The sequence below is a fragment of the Periplaneta americana genome, chromosome 8, assembly GCF_040183065.1.
Source record: "Periplaneta americana isolate PAMFEO1 chromosome 8, P.americana_PAMFEO1_priV1, whole genome shotgun sequence".
Lineage (NCBI taxonomy): Eukaryota > Metazoa > Arthropoda > Insecta > Blattodea > Blattidae > Periplaneta > Periplaneta americana.
Window position 1 is genome coordinate 168,505,164 of NC_091124.1, and position 27,593 is coordinate 168,532,756.

At 36.0% G+C, this 27,593-nt stretch overlaps 1 long non-coding RNA gene across 1 annotated transcript; it reads left to right on the plus strand.

Annotated features, from left to right (window-relative positions):
- Nucleotides 1-270: 270 nt before the first annotated feature.
- LOC138705229 (uncharacterized) lies at nucleotides 271-18,461 on the plus strand. Its single transcript, XR_011333673.1, has 3 exons — nucleotides 271-958; nucleotides 3,307-3,407; nucleotides 11,729-18,461. It is a non-coding gene; the product is annotated as an uncharacterized lncRNA (long non-coding RNA).
- Nucleotides 18,462-27,593: the final 9,132 nt, after the last annotated feature.

Below are 27,593 nucleotides of genomic sequence, written 5' to 3' on the forward strand. Positions count from 1 at the left end.
TGTCTTTCTTGTGTATAAAAACTACAATTTCATATCAATGCGTACTTTATAATGCCATAAAAATGTTCAGTTTTGCGATGCGTACTTTTTCTTGCGTATTTCTGGCTGAAGTCGCACAATGTTCCATTTTTAGGTTAATTATTATATTTACTATTCAAGGTTGTGTTATATAACTCACAATTTGTTAATGTAGTAATATTACATTTTTAAGAAGTAAAATATTGTAACTAAGTACTCTACAATACATTTTTATCTAATGGGTTATTTTTTTAAATCCTTTGCATTCACTTGAATAGCAATCCTGAAACTGGACACGGAAAACAGGGCTAGCGCCACTCGGCGGCGAACCACTTAACTAGAGGAAGTAACGTCACTTTCTCTTCTACCCGATCTGACAGCGCCTAAATTGCAGATCTCTTGGTCGGGGGATTCCATCCCGCAGCAGGAACTTGCATGGGAAGTCCTGGCTGTTCAAATACAACTCGTCAGGAAGTTCGATAGCAAACCAGTTAGTCGGGTAACGTAGCTCTCCGAAGAAGCGTCGACTGCAAGACCTTCGCTGTGTTCAAGGTGACAAGTGTGTTAGATTGAATGAATCTTACCTCATTAAACTCGGCAAAGCATTTGATATGAAAGTAATGTTTTCTCAAGAACTGTAGGTGAATGACTTCAATGATAGTGTATTTTTATTTCTCCTCTATCAACCCGCATAATCTGTTTACATGACAGTAACGTGTCAAGTGTTCGGCATGTGTGCGTTCCTCAAAGGGTTCGCAAGCAAAGTCGATACTGTGATGGGAAATTGCTGCAAGGAAGGACTATAAAAACGTACAGTGATGTGGTGAATCATTGCTAATGCTTCACCGGGAACCTACAATTATGAATCATTCGGAACAATGCTCGCAGTACATTAAAAATAACTAAAATGACCATCTTAAGCCTATCAAGAGGATTATTGGTATGTCATAATATTTTATATTATTTGTATCATAATGTCATATAAAATATTATATGCTGTTGAACACAGCTCAGGGACGCATCATTCTATTATTGTAAGCTGTCTTACCTATACACAGAAATCTATATCATTAGGCCTACATTATTTTTGTTCTGTTCTGCTGTGTAATATATCAGAAAAGTAATACATCATCATTATCATCAACATCATAATCGATAACAATTCTCAATTATATTGTCCTTGCATACAATTCATGAATCCCTTCGTCACACCTCTACGTCATGAATTGCGGTTGGCTAGATGACGCCGAGCCTTCTTCACACATGTGAGTTCGCCTACACAGTGTCAATCTTAACTTTAAGTAAACATACTCAACAGAAAACAGAACGAAACTGTCATAATGAAACCACTAAGGAAATTAATTTTGGAAGATTATTTTTTATTGATTTCAAAAGCAGTTATTATTATTATTATTATTATTATTATTATTATTATTATTGCTACTGTTGTTATTGTTATTAATAATTATTATAATTTCCGGGAGCAATCCACCAGAATAGAGTTCCAATGTGAATAGGAAGTACAGAGTTAGGAATAGATTGTGACATTCGTCTCATTCTTGCATGTTAATGCAGTTGAACGCTGCATTGCAAGTATGAAAATATCTGCGTTTGTATCCTACGTGTAGTCGAAATATGAAATGAAAAGTCCACGGGACATAATATGTGTACCTACAATATTTACATTGGTCGCATACATACCAATGCCTGAAGGGGAGGGGATGATTCTATGAAAAAAAAAAAAAAAAAACACACACACACACATCGACGCATTTGTGGGCCTCTCCTAGCCTGGATCGGCAGAGCGCAGAAGCCTCCACTGAAATATATACACGACAAAACATTAACAAGAGACACATGCCCGAGGTGGGATTCGAATTCATGAACCTTCGGACGGTGCCACCTAAGAGGAGAGAGCCTTAGATCGCATAGTATAGTAGTAATATATATTTATTTAACCTGGTAGAAATAAGACCATCAGGCCTTCTCTTCCCCTCTACCAGGGGATTACAACTACACTATTAAGAATACAATTACAATTAATATTAAATTTACAATTACAATAAAAATCAAAGTCCTGAAAGATTACCTGATTAATAAAAGCTAGATAATTTATTATACAAGTTAATAACAAAGAACGATTTTTTTTTACTGAAACACAAATTAATCCTGGGATAATAAAATTATATAGTGATGAAATTACCGGATATTGAAATATTTTGTGATAGAATAAGATAACTATATACAAGAAGCCATGTCTGAACGAGTCTCAATTACTGACCAAGTGCCTAGTAAGTTTGCGTTTGAATTCAATTTTATTTCGACAGTCCCTGATGCTAGCAAGTAGCGAATTCCAGTGTCTTGGAAGGGCTATTGTGAAAGAGGATGAGTATGAGGAGGTGCGATGGGATGGCATTGTTAGTATTGTTTCATGGCGAGCGCATGTGTTCAGATTGTGGTGGAAGAAAGGTAAGTGAAGCGAGACGACAGATGCTAAGGAATAGAAGAGTTCAATAATATGAGGACGTTGAAGTTTCGCTTTGTTGTCGCTGGAAAGGTCCGTCAACATAGTCAAAACAGGGCAATGCAAGCGTCTGCACAAGGGACAAAAGGACTCACAAGGGACTTCTCTAAGTAAGAGGGAAAATGAACATTTATCCTTTTACTTAGCACATGGGTAATAGAATCCTGCAGGTTTCTGTGATTTGCATGTCCCAGTTGATTTGCATAGTCACCAGATTCGCACAAAAACAATGTTTCAAATTAGAAATTAAACCAAAAACAATTTACTGATAATTAAAAGCATTATTATTATTATTATTATTATTGTTTGCTGCCCATAGCGTCAGTACTCTATAACAGAGTCGCCAGTATGAAAGGATAATTCCGAGCCTTTGGCGTCAGACGAACTCGATAGCTCAGTGGTAGAGTGCCTGACCGGAGAACAGAAAATCGCAGGTTCGATTCCCGCTCGAGGTTGTGAAATTTTTCTTTCATACCATGGCATAATTGTGACTATAATAGTATTTAATTCATTAATATGTCACATCAACGGACGTATATACGTCATCCAAACATCTTAAGATGAAGAATAAATCCTTACTTCACTGTGCACAGTTTGAGGCAATCAGTAAGATCACCTGCAATGAGCACAAACACTTAGAATGGGTAAAGAGTACCAATACACTAAGATTTTTAATGAAAAATTGAAAGCCTAGTTGCTTAGTAATTTCTGTTAATTCAGCTGAAATGAAGGCGATGAGTCAACGAAATTTTATTCTTCTGCAGGATGTGTGGATAGGCTATCGACTTCCTAGTTGAGATTGTAAAGATGAGAACCACCGGAAGTTGCAAGCCACAACTGCTTCCTGTTATTCAGAAGTCAATGCGTAAGTCCATCTGCAGTAATAATTGTTGTCAATTTTGAAATGCACGCCTCCTACTGTGATATTTGCGGCCTTACGTAATGGCTCTGTTTTGATAAGTTGCGATATTCGACCCTCGAAACCAGACATCCCATACTTTTCACCTATATCTCAAGATATGCATGCATCTTCAATTCTATACCGCAGATTGTTAGCAGTCTTCAGGTGGGTGACCGGAATTTGAAAGTTTTCTTAAATTTCTTCCAGACGTTTTCAATTGGGCTCAGATCTGCTGGTTTTGGAAGCATAAAATATCTTAACATATTTGTTGTCGCATAAAAAATAAGGCCTGAACCACTTGACCATAGTGCACTACGTGACATTCTCAAGATATCCAAATATTGTGCTTGCCCTCGTTCTGCACTAGAACACCTGAATCTTTCTTCAAGATCCACGCTAAATGTAATACGGATACATGCCTGATGGCTCTCACATCGAAATTCATCTCCCAGCATGTCGACAGCTGTCTTGATGGTAGATGTGAATGAGCTCTTCTTAAGCAGTTGATATTGTAAACTCGTCTGGGAGGGCATCTTCCTTCTAGACATAATAAATATTATCAACAGAATTACTTATATGATCAATGACTTGCTCCTTAGAAGATTCCCTTCTATTTCTCTGGTCAGACTATTTTGAACCATCTGCCAAATGTCTGAGAATTCAATCCATGCTTTCAAGGAAGTGGCCAACAAGAATGGATATCCTGTAATAGCCTGCTCTATGGAACGATCTTGAGTGAAACTGGAAGCTAGAGCCAGTGGCACAACGTCATTTTCTTTTGGGGAAGGAGGGTAAGAATTTTCTCGAGTGCAATTATCAAGACAAATCTTAGCGGTAACATAATTGTGTTGGACGGATTAACTATGCTACCGGTATACTATCAACTGGCTTCAAACTATACATTTAACGAACTAAAACAAGGCAGCAAAGAATTATACAATATCATCGCCATTAACAAATTTTATTTGCTTATTATTTCTATTTTTTGCTTTGTTTTTAAGGACATTTGTTGATATACGAGTACATATTGTCGGACCATCAGATCTGTGCCCTTTCAGCACTGTCGTCATTCTTGGAAAAGTTAACCCCTGTACCACAGTCTAATACATATATTAGACTGTGCTGTACTCACTCCATTCCACCCTCTTTCCTCCCACCACGTCAAACAGCAGGTCACGAACCTTGCCGAATAGGGAAGTTACCAAACTTCCGTCAAATGATGTCATGTTTCTTGAATATTGCTTATTAATAATGTGAGGTTAATTATTACTTATTCATGATTTAATTTAAGTAGGTCTAATGACGCTTATTAACTTCTACGATTATTTGGAGATAATTATATGATTACAGTGGATATTTGTTGGTTAAATGAAAATTGCGTGAATGGAATCTATTTCGTTTTTAAAGAGAAATGTTTTCGTCACAAATACTTCTCCTTCACCTAATTATCGTATTTTGTTAGGTTTGGAACGTGATCTTGAAGTCCTAAAAAAAAAAAAAAATGTTAAAAAATGTTATGTTTTATTTAACGACGCTCGCAACTGCAGAGGTTATATCAACGTCGCCGGATGTGCCGGAATTTTGTCCCGCAGGAGTTCTTTCACATGCCAGTAAATCTACTGACATGAGCCTGTCGCATTTAAGCACACTTAAATGCCATCAACCTGGCCCGGGATCGAACCCGCAACCTTGGGCATAGAAGGCCAGCGCTATACCAACTCGCCAACCAGGTCGACTTGAAGTCCTAATAAGATTATAAAATTGTAGGAATGAATGAACACACAGTCATGTGTCATAGTCATAGTCTTTCTCATCCGGGCTAGGGACCGGCTATGATGAAGTTGCTACATGCTGCGATCTTATTTACATACTATATAACATAACATACTGATAATGTGCAGCAGTTCTAATTTATGTCTATGAAAATAATTTACAATTTACATATTTACAAAAGACCAAGACTAATATTATGCATGAAATTACAGAGGGCATATCCTGGACATATCTGAATCTGAGTCACTACTATTACTGCTGCTGCTGCTGTCTTCATCCAAATTGATAGCAAATCTAACTACTTCCTCTTCTGTTAATCCTCCTTCTCTCTATATTCTGCCTCTAGTTCCTGTACATGTTCACAATGGCATCTGCAGGATCCAATCTCAGTGGTAGCAAGCAGTGGCGTAGCATGAAATTTTGAGCAGGGAAAGCTAATTCAAGTTGTCTTTCATACAATATGAGAAAACGTATTACAAAAATACAGTCTTAAAATAAATAGTAGTCAATGTCAAGTCAGCAGTCGAAGATTGCTTGGAACCTCGTAAGTAACACCAATAAGGCATGACCTCAAATGATACGTAGTAAAATATGACTTCACGGTTTACACATATCTCTAACAAATAGACACGTATAGGTATAACATTAGCTCACTCCCTGTCATACTTAGAGAAATCACAGTATTAGTATTATTACGTAAGTATGCATCTGTCTTTTGGTTGTGTCCTTCATTGACAGCAAGGGAGTCGGTCATTTGTTTTTTAAATCACACTTTTGTTCATAAGTCAGTCTTGATAATACAATTGTCCTAAAAAAATTCAAGTAAATTAGTGTCAGGAACTGTTATTTCACTCATTATTTATTATATCAGCCACAATGCACACTAACACTTCAACTGAACATAACTGACAACAAAGGGATAACTCGGAAATTACTTATTTTAAATGTGAAGCTAGCTTCTTGCGAGCCTTGCGACTAGGGTAGTTTAGTTAGAAAGGGATCGAAAATCTGCGGGGTGGATTACACAGAAGAAACCAGTCTGCTTGGAAGCTGGTGTGTGCAGGCTTATTTTTTACTGCTGCATCACAAATCATCCTGAGCTACCACACCACAATATTTAATGCGTAAATATAAATTCTATTAAAATTAATAAATAATTTTCTCCATAAACTACAGGTTTATTATGAAATTATTACTAACTGGGGAAGCTAAGCTTTTTAGCTTACATTGACGCTACGCCACTGGTAGCAAGATGGTTAGAAAAATATAGGAAATGGATGAACGAGGAGAGAGAAAATTGAACATGAAAAATAGCCAGTTCTGAAATATAAATTACTTTGCGTATGCATTCATAGTTTAAAGCACTCATTCTTGTTGAATTGTTTACTGAGGGTTTGAGAAAACATATATCATGCACGTAGAGAGAAAAAAAAACGCGTAAAAAATAAAAATCTCAGTGGTAGCAATTGCTATCATTGGCAACCCCCTGTGGGCACTCTTGCATGTTAATCTTTTTTCCATTCCGGTACAATACTTGTTATTGATGAAATAGCATCTTCTGTGATAGTTTTTATCTCGCTTAAACTACATTTTATGTTTTTACTTGCAACTTTTTGTTTTACCGAACCCCACATGTGCTCAATAGGACTAAGGTCGCAATGATATGGTGGCAATCGCAACACTGTATGACCGTGGTTGTGGAGGAGGCCGTCAGCTATATAAGTCGGCTCAGGTTTATTCATTTTCACATTTCCAACAATTCTGCTTTTGTCATATCATCCTCGAAGGTTAGTTGAGTGCGCTCCTTGTATGACAATTGACTTAATATAATATGCCAACATAATATATGTCGAACATGGAGCAGTGGCGTAGCGTCAATGTAAGCTAAAAAGCTTAGCTTCCCCAGTTAATAATAATTTCATAATAAACCGGCAGTTTATGGACAAAATTATTTATTAATTTTAATAGAAATTATATTTACGCGTTAAATACTGTGATGCGGCAGTTCAGGATGATTTGTGATGCAGCAGTAAACAAGAAGTTTGCACACACCAGCTTCCAAGCAAACTGGTTTCTTCTGTATAATCCACCCCGCTGATTTTCCATCCCTTTCTAACTAAACTACCCTGGTCGCAAGGCTCTCAAGAAGCTAGCTTTAACATTTAAAATAAGTAGTTTCCGAGTTATCCCTTTTCGTCAATTGTGTTCAGTTTAAGTGTTAGTGTGCATTGTGGCTGATATAATAAATAATGAGCGAAATAACAGTTCCTGACACTAATTTACTTGCATTTTTTTAGTACAATTGTATTATCAAGACTGACTTACGAACAAAAGTGTGATTTAAAAAACAAATGACCGACTCCCTTGCTGTCAATGAAGGACACAACCAAAAGACAGACGCATACTTAACGTAATGATATTAATATTGTGATTTCTCTGAGTATGACAGGGAGTGAGCTAATGTTATAGGTATACGTGTCTATTTGTTAGAGATATGTGTAAACCGTGAAATCATATTTTACTACGTATCATTTGAGGTCATGCCTTATTGGTGTTACTTACGATGTTCCAACCAATCTTCGACTGTTGACTTGAAATCGACTACTATTTATTTTAAGACTGTATTTTTGTAATACGTTTTCTAATATTGCATGAAAGACAACTTGAGTTAGCTTCCCCTGCTCAAAATTTCATGCTACGCCACTGATATGGATTAAGGCCACAAAGGGAAAAACACTAGAGGAGGATTCGCTCCGGTGCTATGGATTGAACTTCAGCTTGGCTCAGTGGTTAGAGTGCTTGGTATGTAGAATCAAGGATCTGGGTTTGATCCCAGGCGCCGGAGCGAATTTTTCTCCTCTAATAACCAAAGTATCATAATGTTAAAGAACAGTTTTTCCTGTATTATATATATATTTCCATTTTTACGTAAGCTTTATCTTTAACAAAGTTTCAGCTACCAATATTTCAAACGTTCGTCTTCCTAGCAGGAAGTGTGCTAGCTGTATCCTGGGTCAGTATTCCCTATAAGTGCCATGACTTCTTGACCTCGGCACTATGGTCCGACCAACTTTCACCCTCGAGAAAGATCCAGTACTCAATTTGGAAGGATCCTAGGGCTGTTCTAAAAGTTTTGGCTAAAAAAAAAGAAAGCCACAAGCAAGAATTGAACCCAGGACTTTCTAGTTTGTAGCCAGTTGCTCTACTAATTGTGCTACCTGGACGCTCAAGGCATTTTATGAAAGTTGCGGCTATATGTTTGTTTTGGGCTTTCTTGGATAGAATCTATATCGAAAGTGATAGCATAGGAGAAATTACACACACAACACACAATCTTGCATAGACAACGTTGACTCTCAGAACATCACTAAGTAACTCTACAGCCTCATTGCAGCACTTTCATAGGAAGGCCTTGGAAAGTTGGTTTCACAACTCGAATAGGGAGGCAGAAGGAAAGAACAATCTACAGAGTTTCTCCAAGTGCGTGCCGTTTTGGATAACTACTGCGCTCACAACCCTGATGGGGAACATTGCTTCATGGTCTTGAGAGAAGTCAGTTTCTCAAGCATTACTACAACATCTTAGATAGTGCTGTAGTTGGGCCGGTATGCCATACCGTCTAAAATAAAAACTCGCTGTTACCATATCGGCAAAAAATAGAGACTTGAAAACATTCACTATGTTCAACTAGTCTTTAATGCACTTTGAAATGGAGGATGTAAGATGTTTGAAAATATTTAATTTTGATATCTGGTATAAAAGTAACGGCTGACATCTCATATCCTTCGCTTAAACGCATGTAAATTCGTTATTTTATCGAAAAACCATGCTCTGGCACCTCAAGAATAGTTGTGATCTGTTAATTTAAAGCTTGCAGACCGTCATGGTATTTCTAATTAATAGGCCTACTAATCTCAAAACACGGTGCCTCAAGACTGAAGGCTCCAATAATAAGTAAAGAAATTCTAAATACGCAAGTTTAGCTAAAATTACGATTTCTGTTGATTTTGTTCAAAATATGGAAGTAGTCTGTGATGATCTTATTATCAGAGATCTAACAATTCCAGAAGTTTAAAAGCATACTGTATTGTTAAGGTCTTTGAATCCATGGTACATTAACCAGGATCTTATGTTGAGAAGGCATTGTCTGATTCAAAACAGAAAGTTCTCAAAGACAGTGAGCTACACAGCTGGACAAATATAGTTGAAATAAACCATAGTCAATTTCATAGAAGCCTGGCAGAAAACTTCAAGCAGGGGCTTATCAATCCCACAAAAACATCCTATATACATTGACAATCTAACATTAGTAATACCGTTACAAAATGGAAGATAGGTAAAAAAAAAAAAGAGACTGTTGAAAGATTTGACTTGTAAATACAAACATACTGTATATAACCTGTAGTGAATATATGCATCTCAAACTTGTATGAACATTTTCATCTCGAAGAAAAGCGAAAGCAGGCCTACATTCAGGCCTTCAGGGAATATACTGACTTCAATGTGAAACCATCAGAGCTTTGTAGTTTGTTACATAGGCCTATAACAGATTCTATTCAAATTTCAACTTCAGAATGCGAAGGCGCATTAGTGTACTGAACGATATCTGGACTAAGAAAAGGAATACTCTTCTAGTAAAGAATTTCTAGGCTCGTTTCCAAAAATGTGTTGGGCCATCAGTGTCAGCACTTAAACCCCAAGCCTCATGTGTAATTGTGGCTGCGATCTGGAATGAGGTCTGCAGAGGAGACTGCATGTCGATGAAATAACCTTGAAATAGAACTGCAGTACGAATCCATATGGAGTCTATTCTAATAAAGGAGATTTCAACAGTACTCCCTAAAATTTTTTTCCAACTACAGCACTTATCTTGTAGAAACAATGAAGAACAATCCAGCAGTCAACATTGACCCATTCCTTAAGAAGACATTACTAATAAGCTTATAGTTTGTTGAGGAGTATCAATCAGGAATTGTCTATAATGTCATAGCTTTTATATTTTTTTATGTTTGTACACAGTGTTTAATTGTATTTTGTATATTTATGTAGAAAAGTGATAACATTTGCCTGTTTGTGATACTTTTTCTTTTGGTCTTGGAATGTATTGCATTAGCTTACATTATAAATTCTGTCTCTAATTAAGCTGTTTTGAATTACAAACTTATAGGGCAGAACCTAACCCCAACGTAAATGGAGGGTTACTTGTATACATTTGCTCAAGTAAAGAGGCTTAAATAATAACTACATTTCTTGACAGTTTCATTCCAGACGTAAGTTATGCAGTAAAAACAGAAGTATCAACACATTTGTAAGCATGAGAAAAAAGAGGGAAAACCCTACACGATAAACAAAGAGCAAACTCAAATAGTACATTATGCAACAAGCCTATAATGGTAGTAATTAAGACGCGAGTATGTTTATGAAACTCGCTTGCGCTCGTTTCATAATTTTCATACGAGCGTCTTAATTACCATTAGAGTCAAATTTCATACGACTTTTTATGGTCGACCATATTTCTAACTTGAAATTATTCAGAAGTATTCATTTTATTCTTATCTGACTGAGAGCGGAACTGACCTTGTGCAATAGCTCGTAAATTGTGAGATGTTCGCAGACGCGGAAGTATTAATTTTTTTCCGAGAAAGAAATGTCCACATTGACCTTGATATAATCTAGAGAGTAAAATAAACATTACTCTAGATATAACATTGAAATTAAATTAGACATTGAAAAACGAGATGACAAATTGAATTTATTTGAATATTATTTACAATTAAACGCTAATTATTATAGTAACAGAACTGACTTCATTTCAAATGTAGGTGATTTATTGTGCAATTGATGAAATGAATTTGCGGGAATATGCTTTGTGAAAGGCTGTAAGATGACGGTGAATTGATGTTAATTTGTGTGTTGTTTTTTTCGACTTAGTTTAATATTGTATTTGAGATTTCAATTTTATTTTGGATCGATTCTTCAACATAACCTTCTGCGACAGTATTGGATTTCCAGCCTCCGTGACGTTTTACTAGTTATCTTTTGGTTGCATATCCAAGAATAATCGATACTTGCGCTTTCATATTGCTACAATGCTATTTTCTGATTGGTGGAACACCTGAACTTTAATGAATAGGTGTACTTTAATGAGGTCCATTGAAGGGCTGCTACCAGGTGTATAATTACTACATTTCGGCATGGTCGAGCATAAAAAATTATAAACCGTGAATTTAAGGCACAGTTTTCTTTTGAAAGGATTTAAATATGCAGAGCTCATGTCACATATTTACCGACTATTTGAAAATTCACAACTGCTGCTCTCCATTACTACCGCATTTTCCCTATCAAGTTGCCACTAATTCATAGTTGGATTTAGTCCACATTACTAGAAGAACACAGATCACACAAATAAGCCACACATTGCCAACGGATCAGTCATAATTAAAGCTTTCCATTTTGATGTTATTTTAAAAAATGAAACAATTTAATTCCATCTAACTGTTTCTTGTTTACAGATGATGCATGCAGTCTTTCAGCTGACAGCTGCCTTAGAGTTGCAAAATACAACAGAAGTCGCTGAGGACAATGACAAATGTAACACAGTATCCCTAGAAAAATCGTGTACTATTATGGAGTCCAACAACAGTATAAACAACTTAAATGAGGAAACAATTGATATTGTACAGTGCTTCAATGCGAGTATTTATGAATTTGAGGACAATCTATTCAACAAAAGCAATAACAGTAACATTAAAGAAAATCTCACATGTGCAATATGGAAACTACAGAACATTCTGAGAAGAAATGGAGTACAATCAAACAGTTTCAAGACATTTTATCAGATACTTTTAAGAATAGACGTAGATAGCTTACTGAACCAAGTTAAAACTGAATCTAGATATGATTGTTTGTATTGCATCTTTGTTCAATCAGTTTTTGTCTTAAAGTCATCATACATAGAAACCAAAGAAATGAGAATGGAATTCTTGAAAATGTTCCTGTTTTTAAGAAAATATTTAAATCTTACACCTGAGAATGAATCATGGGCTCTTCATTTCTTTAATGTTGAATCATGGACAGAGTTATTCAATAATCAGAAAAACACAGAAGATTTAATGGAGATAAATGAAGATGTTGAAAATGAAATGGAGAACAGCAGTACGAGTCGACAATGTTCGTTTAATACCAGTTGTGTTAAACATTGTGGATTTAGTTCAGACTGCGTGTATAGGCCAGTATTACTGGTATTCTACATGTCTGCACTTGTTGGAAATGGTCTTCTTATTACAATTTTTGTACAACATCGTGAAATGAGGTCAGAAAGAAATAAGATTTTCCTTAACCTTGCAATCTGTGATATCCTGTCAATTGTGTGCAATGCCTGTATTCAAATATTGTACATTTACGGGGGTTCCTACGATAATGTGTTCATATATTACAGGATTATTGATCTAACATTTGAAGTCATGATAGGTGTAAGTATATATACCATTGTTGCTCTAAGTATCCAGAGATATCTCGCTGTGTCTGCTGTAAACAAATGTAATGAATGCGGAGTTACAAGGTATTGCAATTCTACCATGTTCATTTGTTGTCTGTGGTTTATTGGATGTGTGCCACAGGTCATAGACATTGCCACTGATATAACTCCTCGTAATTGGATTCTACGTAATCTGATACTATACTGTCTGATACCCATTGTTGCTACAGCAACGTTTTATGTGATGACTTCTGTGAGGCTCAGAAAAAGTGTCCACAAAATGCCTGGCAAAGTTACAGGTCAGGAGTCTGCAAGAAGTGCACGTGTTCGCAGTTCCAATGTTCTGATTGCTTTGATAATAGTTTTCATAGTAAGTTACGCTCCAATACAGCTCTTCAGATTTTTAGAGATCTGGTTTTATGGTGGTGATTACCTCTTTGATTACGTTGACCTGCTTGCATATTCCCTTCTATCTCTCAATTCTTGTTTCAATCCCATTGCTTTGTATGTGGCTAGTGGCACATTCAGGCGCTATTACAACATGTATCTGTGTTGTACTAAAGAGAAACAAGACACAAATCTTTCACGGTCTGACCAGAAGCAACAGTCTACAGTTAATACTATTGTATTACACAGTACAAAGGTGGACGACTGGAAAGTATAGAGCAACATGCTTTCATGGTCAATGTAATATTTACCACGAGATGTAACAGTGAGCCATATTGTAAAATTATGATTACTATTATTATTATGTATAGTAGTTTCAACTGCAAAGTCATATTGTAACCATCTGTTGGATATGGTACATTGGACTTCCATTTTGTTTGTTGCCATCCAGTTATCATATCTGAGACATGTCCATAAGTAAGGTCTTGTAAAATAGTAGTGAGCCACAATGTAAAATTATTATTATTATTATTATTATTATTATAATAACAATTTTGAATGATTTAATTATGCTTAATATAGTTTTTTTCTCTCTCTTCATGAGTAGTAAGATATTCGCCAATTCAGAGCCACCTATGAATACACAATGTCGGAGTGAGAAAGAAACACTTGCTCACATTCTGGGAGCCTGTCCTCATGGAGAACTACTGAGGAATAGTCGTCACCACAAGATTCGATCCCTCTAGCATCGGCCCTACGAGGAAAAAACTACCAAGTAGAAGAGGAGGTCCATGGTTTGTCCACAAATGGGTCTTCAAGGCGCATTGACATCATCGCTATCCCGACAAGATCAACAAGCGGATTCATAATTGATCCAACTGTAAGAATGGAAATGTACGAAAATCAACCTGCAGAGGTACATCAGGAAAAATGCGACATATACGACCCCACTACACCATATTATAAGGAAAAGTATTATCTAATGTCGATCGAAGTTATTGGATTACTGATTGGGGCTAGAGGGACCATCACAAAAAGATTCGCGCATTTTTGTAAGCAGTTTGGTCTAGGACAAACTCTTGTCACTGAAGTATCTATGTCTGCAGTGAAGGGATCTATAAAAATCCTAAGAAACCATCTCTACAGTTATATAGATTGATCTCTTTGCTATGGCGATCTGCTCACTTAAGTTGGGTCTTGCAACTAGTGCTAAATAGACGACTGTGATCACCCAAAAGCTAATAGATACTAGGAAATTTTATGTTTCTTCTGGAATTAATGATGTTTTGTTTAGCCTTTTCCAATTATTTCTAATTGTGCTATTTCTTATTCTTTTTCTTCTCCATTGTTTTCTTTTTTTTTTTTTTTTTTTCCATTATAACAAAATTTTTATGGTAAGCTTTGTCTTCTAGGCAGCCTTCACTTGGAGGAAGCTGAATAAAATTTATTTGAAATAAATATGCATATAGAATCCAATATTAAGACTCATGACATATAGGTTCCTTTTCCTGGTGCTGATGTGTAGTTACTCCTAAATGTTATGTCATAGTCATATTTGGATGCATTATGCATCAATAGGCTATGCGACATTCTGTTAGTTTAGAGAAAAATGTGTTAGAAGATTCTGAAACATTTTTAATTGTTGCAGACTTGATAACCACACATATAATAATGTTTCATGTAGTGATTAATACTATGTGCATAAAAGTGAGTTATACGCACTATTATGGACGATATTCCAATATTGCACTTAGCCGAAATATAAACGGTCACATTATAGTTATGCATCAATCGGTTAAATGCCAAGATACAACGCTTACATTGTTGATGCATATTACTGTGGCATATTTTGATACACATCAGTCATTTAAGAGCCGAGAAAGGGCGTGTATATAGTTGAATCATTATACTCAGGCATATAAACAATAAATTAATTAATGCCCAAATGCACTTTAATAGTGCAAGAGCTTCATACAATGTAATTGGAACAATAACACCAGTAGGACAAAATTGTGAACAATTTTATAGTAACGAACTTTTGATAGGCCTATAAATGAAATATTTTACGATATACAGTAGGCCTGTTTTCTGCAACTCCACACTATATTCTAACGAAATGTACACTCTACTTTTCTTCATTTCCACTAAACAAAACAACATAATCGTAATGGAATGTATTACTATCAGTTTTAAATAACACGAAATCCTACATCAATGACATTTCCTGTGAGACACCAATTGAGTTATTATGCATAAGTAATTTTATTCAATCCACTCTGCACTAAAGGCGATGTTAGTATGTGTTTCACTCGCAACCCATTCTTTTATACAGTGCACTTATCTCTTATTGCATTCATCCAGCCATGGATATTGCATTGGTATGTCACTGAGGACCTAGACCTTGATAGAACTTATCTTGCTATGCGGCATCAGCTTCTTATTCCCTTTTCCTTCCTACTCTGTCTTCTTACCAACTCATATAACAATAGGTGTGGGCAGATTAGAATATTCAATACCAGTGGTGACACATGGCTTATCAAAGCAGTATGTACGTACGAGCTAAAAACGACTATATCATGTGAAATGAGAACAAGAGTTTTTTTGTTGTTTAAAGGGGGAGAACATGCATTGTATGTTATGCTCGAAAGTCCTTCTGGGCATTAATAAATTTAATAAGATACAACTACATTACGTTACTCCTTATGACATATATGTAATCGTGAAAACTTTGTAACTAATTCAACAGTTCATAGCATAAATACACGTCAAAAAAATGACTTTCATACTTCCATCGGCAAGTCTATCATGCTATCAAAAAGGAGTGCGTTATATGGCAGTAAAATTCTTTAATAGCCTCCCTATTGATATAAAAAATGAAACTCAAAACATAAGATTATTTAGCGCCAAATTAAAGAAGTACCTAATTTCTCACGCCTTCTATTCTGTAGGTGAATTCATGACATTCAATACCACTTCATGAAATTGATACTAAACTATGTCTGGTACTAGTAGACTATATTGTAAATCTCGTCTGTATATATTTGATCTAGGCTGTCACTATAAATTAAGACTTTATAATAGTATTAAGTTTTTTGACTTGTTCCATATTCTAGCTGTAAAGCAATGTATGAATACCATGGAATGTTAATAAATACAATACAACATGCTGAATTAAAAGGTATGAGAAATTAAATGTTGTTTGTACGTAGGCCTACTATTTTCAAAGAAAATGCTTGAACATAAAGTGTAGAATACTAAATATGATTTTTTGTAATTATCTTATTTCCAGAATGTATAAATCTCTTACATTACCAGTATCTTAAGAAATGCCAGAAGTTCAAGAGAATAAATGCAGACATGATGGACTATTACTGGCTAGTCATGAAATTTCTTAAGAACTCGCCCGTGATCCAAAACAGTTCAGTAATGGAGAAACAAATAAAGAGATGCATGACTAAAGCTGCCAAATTAATCTGTCGAAGTGAAATAAACAATTCTAGAGTATTACGATATCCTGGCGTGCTCCTAAAATCTGCCACTGATCACATAACGATTACAATAAGGTGGCATATGTCACAGTACATATTATTCATTCTGCTCTACCCTCCTAGTAAACAAAGTAGGGCCCAATGCATATTCTATGCTTCATGTAACGGAAAATTATGTAAATTTATACGTAATACTTGCAATGTACATACTTGTGATGAGCTGGAAGTTTCTTTTTCAGTTCCAGGGAGATTCTTAATTAAATGTCTATAATATTTTGTGCTCTGCTTGTCATCATTAGATTATAAATTTGTACTCCAGTGACTACACTTCAATACTTGTAATATTAACATAGTATTGACGATCTGCTACACGACCTTATTCAAGTGACGAACTCCACAATTAAAAGTATGTCAGAGCTGCATTAACAATGCATGCGCCAGGAACATACCGCTTAGCTGCTTGATGCAGAGCTACGTTCAGCATTTATAAAGATTTAGCGCATAGTAATTTCGGATTCGAGTAATGGCGCATGCATTTTTCTTAATAATAAGGGTATATTTCAAGGAAGATCGACAAAAGTGTGCATACACTTAGTTTATCTTCCAGTACGACAGGTGACATAAAAAATCTCAATTTAAAAAAAAAGTGACGTTTAGCTGGTTGATGCATTTTGCCATTCATTTTTGATATTTGTTTTACTGAAATGGACGTACTATAGGCAAAATGGTTAGCACTAGAAACTAGGTTTGCTAGAAACCTGTTTCAAATCTTGGATAGTCCAGGTGAAATTTGTAGTGGACAAAGACGTTGTATGGGACAAGTTTCTCTGGAATACCTCTGTTACCCATTGTAGAATTTCGCCAAGTTTCCAGTTTTCATGAATAATAATAATAATAATAATAATAATAATAATAATAATAATAATAATAATAATAAATCCATCTTTCCATAGCGCACAAATGACAATGTGGAAAATGACAGTGATATATAATTTCAGTTCATTGTTCTTAAAAGTGAATGTTGTCATTGGAGAAAATGAACTACTGAGAAAGTAGTATTTTAATGTCTGCCAAATTGGACCAATTAAATCTCAGGCCCAGTTCTGGTAATTAATGAATGGAACATGTTTTATCTTCAGAGATATATTGCAGAGTTGTCCGATCCAGTTGTTATGGTTAAATTAACGAATGAAGTGAAATAATTAGAACATGTTTTTGAAGATGTGTGTACAGTATTTGCAATTTAATATGTCACATTTCAGTTAGCAACTTTTCCATCCAACACTACATCCAGTATTCCAATTATGTTCTTTATGACTATTTTCAAATGAGAAGGATCTGTAAGATAGAAGTTCAATGCTGGGGTATGTGTTTGTGTGAGTGAGAGTGAGTGAGAGAGAGAGAGGGGGGGGTTCAGAGGGAGAAAACGTCTGCAATTGGTTTATAGCGTGTGACACCACTCATCTACATTTAGATCATTAGGTTGCAATTATTGATTAAATATTCTCGTTTACAATGGGGTCAAGTTCTAATGAGTGAGTCTTAAGTCAGATATACAGTACACATTACCAAGTCAGACATACGTCCACAGTATTGACTCCACCACACATTTTAAAGTTAATAATATGCAAAATTACAGCAAACACATGTTACTCAAAATATAGTATAGTAGATATATGAATAACGACAGTACAGCTCTACGGAGCTTTCACCATAAGTGAGAATAGTTGGAAGTTGAAAACTATAATACCAGTAATATGTAAATTGAGTTGATACTATGTACCGGTATATAATTGGTATGTCTTCACACCATATTGTTAAACGAATCGAAACAATGAATGTAACACAATTACTCAATTTATACTAGTCTAAAATAAATATATTTGTATTTTTTATCCTAACTTAATGAAGAAGGAACATACTTCAATCTTTTCCTAAATACTAAGTTTTTAAATACAGTAAAACCTGTTCAAATCAGAACCTGAATAATCCGGAATCCTTTCTATTTCGAAACAATTTATTGGTCCTGGCGAAATTCGTATGTATTATGTGTAATTTTTCCTGAATAAAACGGAAACTGTCCAACACGGAAACGGAAACTGCCTGCTACTGTTCAAAACGGAAATAATATTTTGGACACACTATATCTTGTAACTATATTCTGAAACAGCGTGTAATTTCAAGGAATATACGAAATATGTAGGTCACTAAGATAAAAACAAGTTTTCTTTGCAAAATTTTAGAGTATGCGAAGGTGTGTTGGCCTGTCGGTCATAAATTTTATTACCCGGTTGACTAGGCAGACAAGTCCCTTCAAAGATTTTCAATGCTTCACACCCGTAAACTGTCATAGCTAGATAGAGCGCAAGTGTTGTGATTTCCTGGCAAAAAAAGTTGCGTAAAATGTGGCATTAACATTAAGTGATGAAGTGAAAGTTATCGAGTTAAAGGAAAATTAGAAACAAAGTGTATGCCAAATAATGTTCAAGTTCAGTTGTGGAAAACTCAGGTGTGAACTTTAAAGATAAAGATCATAGCGAGTGAGTGGCTTGCGCCGATATTGGTGACATACTGTAAAAGAAACCAAAAACAACTGTTTATGTGGAAATAAATTAACTGTTGTGGGAGTGCGTTCTTCATGACCTTTCAAAGAACATGCCCATTTCTGGATCTGTTCTGCAAAGCAAACCATGAACTGGCAAAGAAATTAGATAAACCAGAGTTCAAGGCTTCTAATGGATGGCTCCTGGACCAATTAGTTAATAATGTGCAGTGATATACAGTACAGTATTATAGTATAGTGTTGGATATTACATTGAATGAGATTAGTAAACTTCAGTAGTGTTCAATGACTAATGAGCGAGTTACGATAACATTTACACAGAAAATGAGATTTTAATGAATATGATTCACCAACGAAATAGGCGACAGAAAGCTGATTTAATGTGAGAAGTGTTAAACGGAATATTTTGTACTTCTTGCAGTTTGCGGCATGCCATTTGTTTTTCACATATACGAATGATAAAATATTCCATTTTAATGTAACACCTGAATAATACGAAACCTGTCCACAACAGAAAAAAAAATTAGGACCATGTCACTTCCGTCTTGAACAGGTTTCACTGTAATTTCTATTCGATTTTCATTCCTCTCCTCTTCTTATTGATTCCTCTCCCAACTGCTTGAACCGAAATTACTCAGTTCTCAGTTTCAAAGTTTTGTACCGGTACTGATCAGATATATTGAAGACTAATAAATAACATCTGAATTGTCTCCTAGGATTCAAGTTAACATAATAAAATATGATGCAAACTCTGAGTCTGTAATGTACTGTATGCTACTCTAAGTTACAATAATAAATTACACATGATGTTCTGCATGTCAACTATTCTGTCTTAGATATAGATAAATAAGGACAAATTTTCATAGTGTTCACGTCAAAATTACGAAACAATTCTATAAACAACTGAATGTGTTCGGACAACTGTTGTTTATATATAACTGTTTATTTTATAATTTTAATGATTAACGTAATTACATGTGAACACTGTATGAAAAAAAAAATTGACATTATTTATTTAAGACAAAATAGTTAACATGACTAGTGAAAAGGCATTGGTCAACCAATACCATGACTTACGATTGAAAACAGAACTTTCAATCAAATACATAGCACAAGAAAATGGATACAACCCCAACATAATAGACAACATAATACGTAAGACAAAACAAAACCACAAAAAACAGAAGAATACAACACAAACACAAGAACACAAAAAGTACATCACACTAACATACGAAAACAAAAACACATAAAATTGCAACCACATTCAAGAAATTAAACTACAACATCGCATATAAAACAAACAACACTCTACAAAAACATCTCAACACACAAACAACACAAACAAACAAATACAACCACACAGGCGTATACAAACTCAAATGTAACACCTGCAACAACTTCTACATAGAACAGACAGGCAGATAATTTCAAACGCGTTACAAAGAACACATCACAGCCATAACAAAATTACAAAACACCTCCACATATGCAGAACACATCACAAATGCCAACCACACCTACAGAGACATCATCACAGACATAGAAATACTGTACATCCAACCAAAAAGCCAGAAACTCAACACACTAGAACAATATGAAATATACAGACACACGAAAACACACCCCAACGATATTCTCAACACACAACTCAATTTCAAAACACATACACTCTTTGACTCTACACTTCGAACACACCCACACAGGAAACAAGAGGTGCCAAGACCAACAACGACCAGTTCCGAAGATGACCGAAAATAGGTCGAAACATGTTAACAAGGTACGTTAATAATATTTAACACAAGAAAGTTCTTATCATACATATTCCAAAAATGTTCAGATAATTGTTGTTAATAGACTTTTTTTTATAAGTTTAATGATTTATGTAGACCTTGTATGCTAGGCACACTAAACTACATTATTAGTGTTGGAATTTCCAACATACAGAGGCAATAACTTGAACATGTTGTTGAGGATATTTTTACACGATGCCAGGTAAACCTCCATAACAGTCATCACTTTGAGATTGTACTGTAAGTTAAGGTGCATTGGGATACAAGTTTTCTGTTCAGAAAATCAATCAGCAGTTTACCTGGTAACAGCATACCCTAACATAATAGACACACTAATAAAAAAAAGGCGAAACAAAAACAGAACAAACCAACACAAACACCACGTGAGAATAAATACATAACATTAACATATCACAATACCAATACTCACAAAATTGCAACTTCATTCAGAAAACTAAAATACAAGATAGCATACAAAACAAATAACACAACACAGAAATATCTAAATAATCACATTAAACATTCAAATAAATATAATTCGACTGGAGTTTACAAACTAAAATGCAATAGTTACCCACATTTTTACATAGGACAGACAGGAAGAGCCTTTCACACAAGATATAATGAATATATTAAAGCTATGACCAAACCCTACATCACATCAAATTATGCAGACCACATTATCAACAATACCGTAATCATGACTATAATAATATAGAAACAGATATGGAAATTTTACACATCACACCAAAAAGTTCACAGTTAAACACCTTAGAACAATAATATAAACATACAATAACATACCCACAACATATACTTAATACACAATTACAGTTCAATAGCCACACATTATTCGAAGTCATGATACGTCATAACACACAAACAACCAGCCCCCACCATAAGAACAACATACCCCCACCCCTACAATCGACAAATGCACATCGCAGAATTCAAGATCACCAGTAGTTCAAGAGACACTGATGAAGATGTTCAGTGGTGTGCGGTGACCATTCAGACAGCCGAAGCAATGAATATTATAATTGTTAGGTAAACAATAGTAAATCAAGGGGCTTGCCTTGATAAAATCACAACTGATAATAATTTAAAAGAACATATATTAAAATAATTAGACCTAATATCAATTTAAATTTCTTAAAGCTACCATTAAACATTTAATATAAAATAACAAGCTTCTGGCTTTAAACTCACCCTTGGCACTTCTCACAGCAAGATCAACGGAACTGAAATTCAATCCTTCTCTCCTGGGAAGCAAATTTGGTAACCACCTCATCAAAGAACTCTTTCTTCTTCCTGAGTTCTCCTAGTAGGCGCACTTCAATTGAAATAATTCCATGATGAGATAGTCTCTCTTCTCCAGTAGAATTTCGAGAGTAGCTTTTGATTCTCTTCAGCATTGAAAACGACCTTTCTACTGAAGACGTACTCACAGGAATTGTACACAGTAATGTCACTAACACATTAAACTGCTGAAAACTTTTTTTCAGCATTGAATTAGTACTCAATAGTTTTGCAAGTTCACTCACAGTTTTATTTCTAAACTTTTCACTGCTGTACACTACAATCAGCTCATTTTTTTCAATCGAATGATGTCGAAAAATTTTCCATATGTATCTATGAGACTCTGAAAGCAACTTTCTGGGAATTGGTTAGAATATTTTTCATAGTTTTGAGGCGACAATAAATTTAAAAATTTCAGTTTAGAATAATCTTGAAATCTTAAATCCAAGTGGTTATCAATATTATCTAACATAGTTAATTGATGAACTAGTGGACTTACTCGTGTTAAATATGTAATATTTGTCCGGCTTACAGCTGTTTCAGTCCTTCACGCACCATCATCAGAGCCTACTAGATCGCGGCATCATCTCGAACTTCTCTGCCTGTTAGGAGGATGTGTTTTATTGTTGGAAGGTGTTGAAGTGTGGAGTCGAATAGTGTGTGTGTACTGAAATTGATCTGTGTGTTGAGGATTTGATCGGGGTGTGTTTTAGTGTGTTTATATATTTCGTATTGTTCTAGTGTGTTGACTTCAAAATGGATTATCTAACACTTCGCAATAGATGCGTTTCTAGTTTATATTTTTTCTCTTCAAAGGCTCACCTACTTGAGAAACTTGAGAACGGTTTCTTGGAAAACCCCTTCATAATCGTCACGTAATGCGGCTATGGAACGGCGAGTTTCTTGTATTTTCTGTTGACAGTACAGAATATCATTTGCTTGGTTCTGTAGGATGTTGTACAACACATTGGTGAAGGTAAATATTTTGTCAAACGTATTTAAGAGAAAAACAAATTTAAAATCTTCCAAAAGTGTCAAAAAACCATTAATTGCTGCTAAAATATCTGACTCAATTTCTTGAGGGTGTTCTAACATAGCACAAAACACAAAGTTGAATTCTGTTCCTGCACACAGTATTTACCAGTCTTGATGAATAATTCCATCGCGTTGGACAGACATGTGGAAGATGACGTTGCAAAAATTGATCCAAAAAGTTAGCACGTTTCGGTGATCTTGAAAAAAAGCTGCAAGTCCATTAAGCGTACTAAAAAATACTTTACACTCAGGTATTTGGCTGGTGCTTTGAGACAAAACGAGGTTCAGTACATGGGCATAACAGTGAAAAAATAGGGCTTCTGGATGTGTGACTTTTTTTAATGCTTGTACTCCATTCAAATTTCCCACCATCGTCGTTGCACCGTCATACGTTTGTGCAATCAATTTTTCATTACATCTGAATTCTGATAAGAAGTGCCGGATAAGTTCTGCAATAGCTTGGGCATGTTTGTCACTACTTATACCACAGAACTCCAAGAATCTTTCCTTTATCTCTCCTTCATGTACATAACGCAGGACAATAGAAAACTGTGCTTTATTTGCCACATCTGAAGTTTCGTCAACCATGACGGCTACAAAAGGAACATCAGTAATTTCCTGCTTTATAGCTGATAAAACGGTTGAACCTACAGCTTGGATTAGGTCATTTTGGATTCGATTCGAAATCCCTTTAAACACAGTAGAGGTTTCTAAATGCTCCGTTAAAAGAGGATCATATTCTGCAGTGTACTTCAGCAATTCCACATAACTGCCCCGATTAACAGAATTTTCTGTTTCATCATGGCCTCGAAAGGCCAACTCTTGTTTTCCCAGAAAACAGACTGCATTAATAAGCCTTTTAAGGATGTCCCTGTTGCACTTTACCTTTTGATTATGTAGAGATATTTCATTTTTAAGTTGGTGATCAAGTGCAGTTTCTATTCTATTTTCCCCAAAAGCAGCTATAGCTACAGACGATCGTAGGTGGTTAACAGACAGCCCGTGCTCGGCTATAGATTTTACTAAATTTCCCAAATGCGTGTACCCAGTTTTGGTCCAACTAGTATTTCTATCCTTTCCAAACAACAAACAGTACCAGCAAAACACCGCATTTAGCTCAGCGCTGCTGGCTAACCAGTCACATTTGCTATATATATTAGACTGAAAATGTCTAGTAAATTTACTGGTCTTTTGAACCAAGTTCGGTAGTTCTGGTGTTGGCCGTCCATTTTTAATTATCTCATTTTTTTCTTGGAAAGAATGAGCGGAAAAGGGCTTCAACACAAGCTCCTTTATAATACATATAGACATTGTTCTATATTATATAATGTATTGTATTATTAGTTACTACCTGGTACCTTCACAAACTAATACATTTTCACATACATTCGACAAACATGTACACTGAAGAAAACATAACTGTTACTGATACACTTTACACTTTCTATATACAACTTCTCACATGCGACTCGGAATTACAGAGAATGCTTCTGAGCGCGACGATCTGAACAACACTACAAAAAAATAGGGGCGAAGTGTGGCATCTTACTGCTCTAAAAGAAAGCAACACACAGGTATAGTTGGTGACTCAGGAGAAGACGAGCACGGAAGGGAAGAGAAGACAGGGTGGTAAACAGATAACGTTATGACAACAGTGCAATACTTGTATTACTAGTAGACGGAAATAATGTTTCCACTCACTAGTAGTACAAGTATCGCACTGTTGTCGTAATGTAATCTATTATCCACTCTTTCCTCTCACTCCATGCTCATCTTCTTCTGAGTCACCAACAGTACTCGTCTCCATGCTCTTGCAGGCATTCTCTTAGTTGACACGTGTAACAGTGACGTCACAACCCTGCTCGCTTCGGATTGTGGGGTGCAGACGCACATAGCCTGTGGCCTTCATCAGAGGTGCGCGCACAATTCCTTCGCTGTTCAGCCAAAGTAGAAGTGACAATGCTTTGGTTCGCTCACAATGCTCATACAATAATGTAACGTATTAAGCTCTAAGTTCTATATGTTCTGAAGAAATATGAGGATTTTATACAGATATTATTGAATCATCGTGTAATTATAATGACATAATATATTGTTACCGAAGCAGTGCTTCAGCAGCTTACCCTGAATGCACGCCACTGGTGATGTTCCTGATTTCAATAATTATACGAAATCTATTGAGTGCATTTGTTATGATTATGACATATTTACTGTTTTAAACGTAAATTCACAGTTTCATCCCCCACGTTGGAGTCACTGTCATTCTTCAGAACAGCTACGAAAATGGCGACCAGTGGGAAACATGCAGCATTCTGTGTTCATGATTTTCGTGTAAATAAGTCTGTCGTGAGTGTTCAACAGCATTTTCAGACAAAATTTTGGACAGACCTACTCAATGGTGTCAATTCGTAAGCGGTATGTACAATTTCAAGACAAAGGCTGCATCTGAAAGCAAAACGTCGACACGGGAAGAAGCAGTGGAGCATGTCCACACAAGTATCATAAGAAGCTCTCAGAAATTCACCTACCAGGCAGGCCGAGGACTTGGCATCCTGCAAAAAAACTACATGGTGAGTCCTGTGGAAACGTTTGCAAATGAGGGCTTACCATTTGCAGTTGCTTCAAGTTCTGAAGAACACTAACTTTGGCTTGCGAGCATCTTTCTGACCTGATATTATAGGGATAATGGAAGAGAATGGTTTCCCTGAAAAGTTAGTCTTTTGTGACAAAGCAACATACCACATTTCAGTGAAAGTGTGTAACTTTTATACAAAACAAGAATGTAACTTTTATTGTTACGACAATAATCACTTTCTATAATTGAATATAAACACTCCTGTCAACAATGGGATTTCCACTCCACACAGTAACACAGTATTCGTTATTGCACTCCACAGATGACAATGACAATTTACTTGGATTATTGAGAACAACAATGTACTGCTAATCTTAACTAATGTTCACAAAGCACTATTTACAAATTGGAACTGTCAGTTCACAGTTCGTTTGCCTTGGCTAGTTCTTCTACCTCAGTCACTCGAGTTCACAGCATCTCGAACCCCAGACCTTCAGAGACAGTCCACTGAACTTCGAACTCAGGTCCCCCAACTGCGGTCCACTGCACTCGAACTCAGGACTTCGGACGCTCACACAGCTGCGGACACACTCAAGTCGAACTCCGATCTTGAAGCTGGCTTCACTGCTACACAAGACTGGCTGACTTGCTGTCCAAGGACTACAACAACAACTGCTCAAGTTCACTCGCGTGACGTATTTATAACTAAACCGTAGTTTCTGGAGAGTACGATTTCGCGATCAATCTACAGATGTCGAGAAGATGGCGCCTATCTAGGCTTCTCTGGATTTCTCCCCTCAGTCACCAGCTGCTTTACTTCCCCCTCACCCTTCGTCACGTCCGTGCCGCCACCTAGCGCCCCCTCTCCTGCCGGACGCGCACAAAGTTCCCCAAGCGCCGAGAATATTCGGCCTGCCGTCACAAGTGGAAAGACATAACATGAGGATGTAGGATGCTAACAATCCCTACGAATTCTTGGAACACGAACATGATTCCTTCAAACTCAACGTTTTCTGTGCTACTTCCCATCAAAAGATTTATGGACTCTGCTTCTTCAATGTAACCACTGTGACGGGAGCTATATATCTTGATATATTGCCAACAATGACTCCTCCCTCAGCTGGAAAAAGACAGTGCTGACTTCGTCATTCAACAGGATGGTGTTTCTGCATTCTCCCGTTTTAATGTATGCCATGTTGCTCATGGAGCACACATTGAGCATTTGCAATGTGTCTATAAAACACTTGGTGAGTTTTCCTTTCCTACCTGCATTATAATAAACTTGAGTAATAAATTACTAAAATCAAAAACTCATTTTGAAACTCATGCACTTTTTTCATACTTTATTTTTACTTAAATAAACCAAAGAAAGATCCTTACTCATATTAGGGGAACAGAGAGGTAGAACTTAAACTGAGAAGAATTCAATCCGAAATCGGAACTCGAATCCAGTATGGCTTAGTGGATAAAGCGTCAGCACATAGAGCTGAAAACCTGAGTTCGAATCCCAGTGCCCGAGAGAATTTTTTTCCGTTCTACCCATTCTTTATCATACCCTTACTTATGTTTGTCGACATACTCTGATTAGTCACTCTCTATGTTGAGGCACTTGTCTAGGATAGAACTCCATTTTTCAAAACCCTGTCAGTAGAAGGTGGGAACCTTTTATGCAGCTATATTTGCCTCAGGCCCTGCTGTCAAGGACCAAGAAGATGATAATCCAAATCCGGACTGTAAGAAGGATGAGAAAGAACGGACCA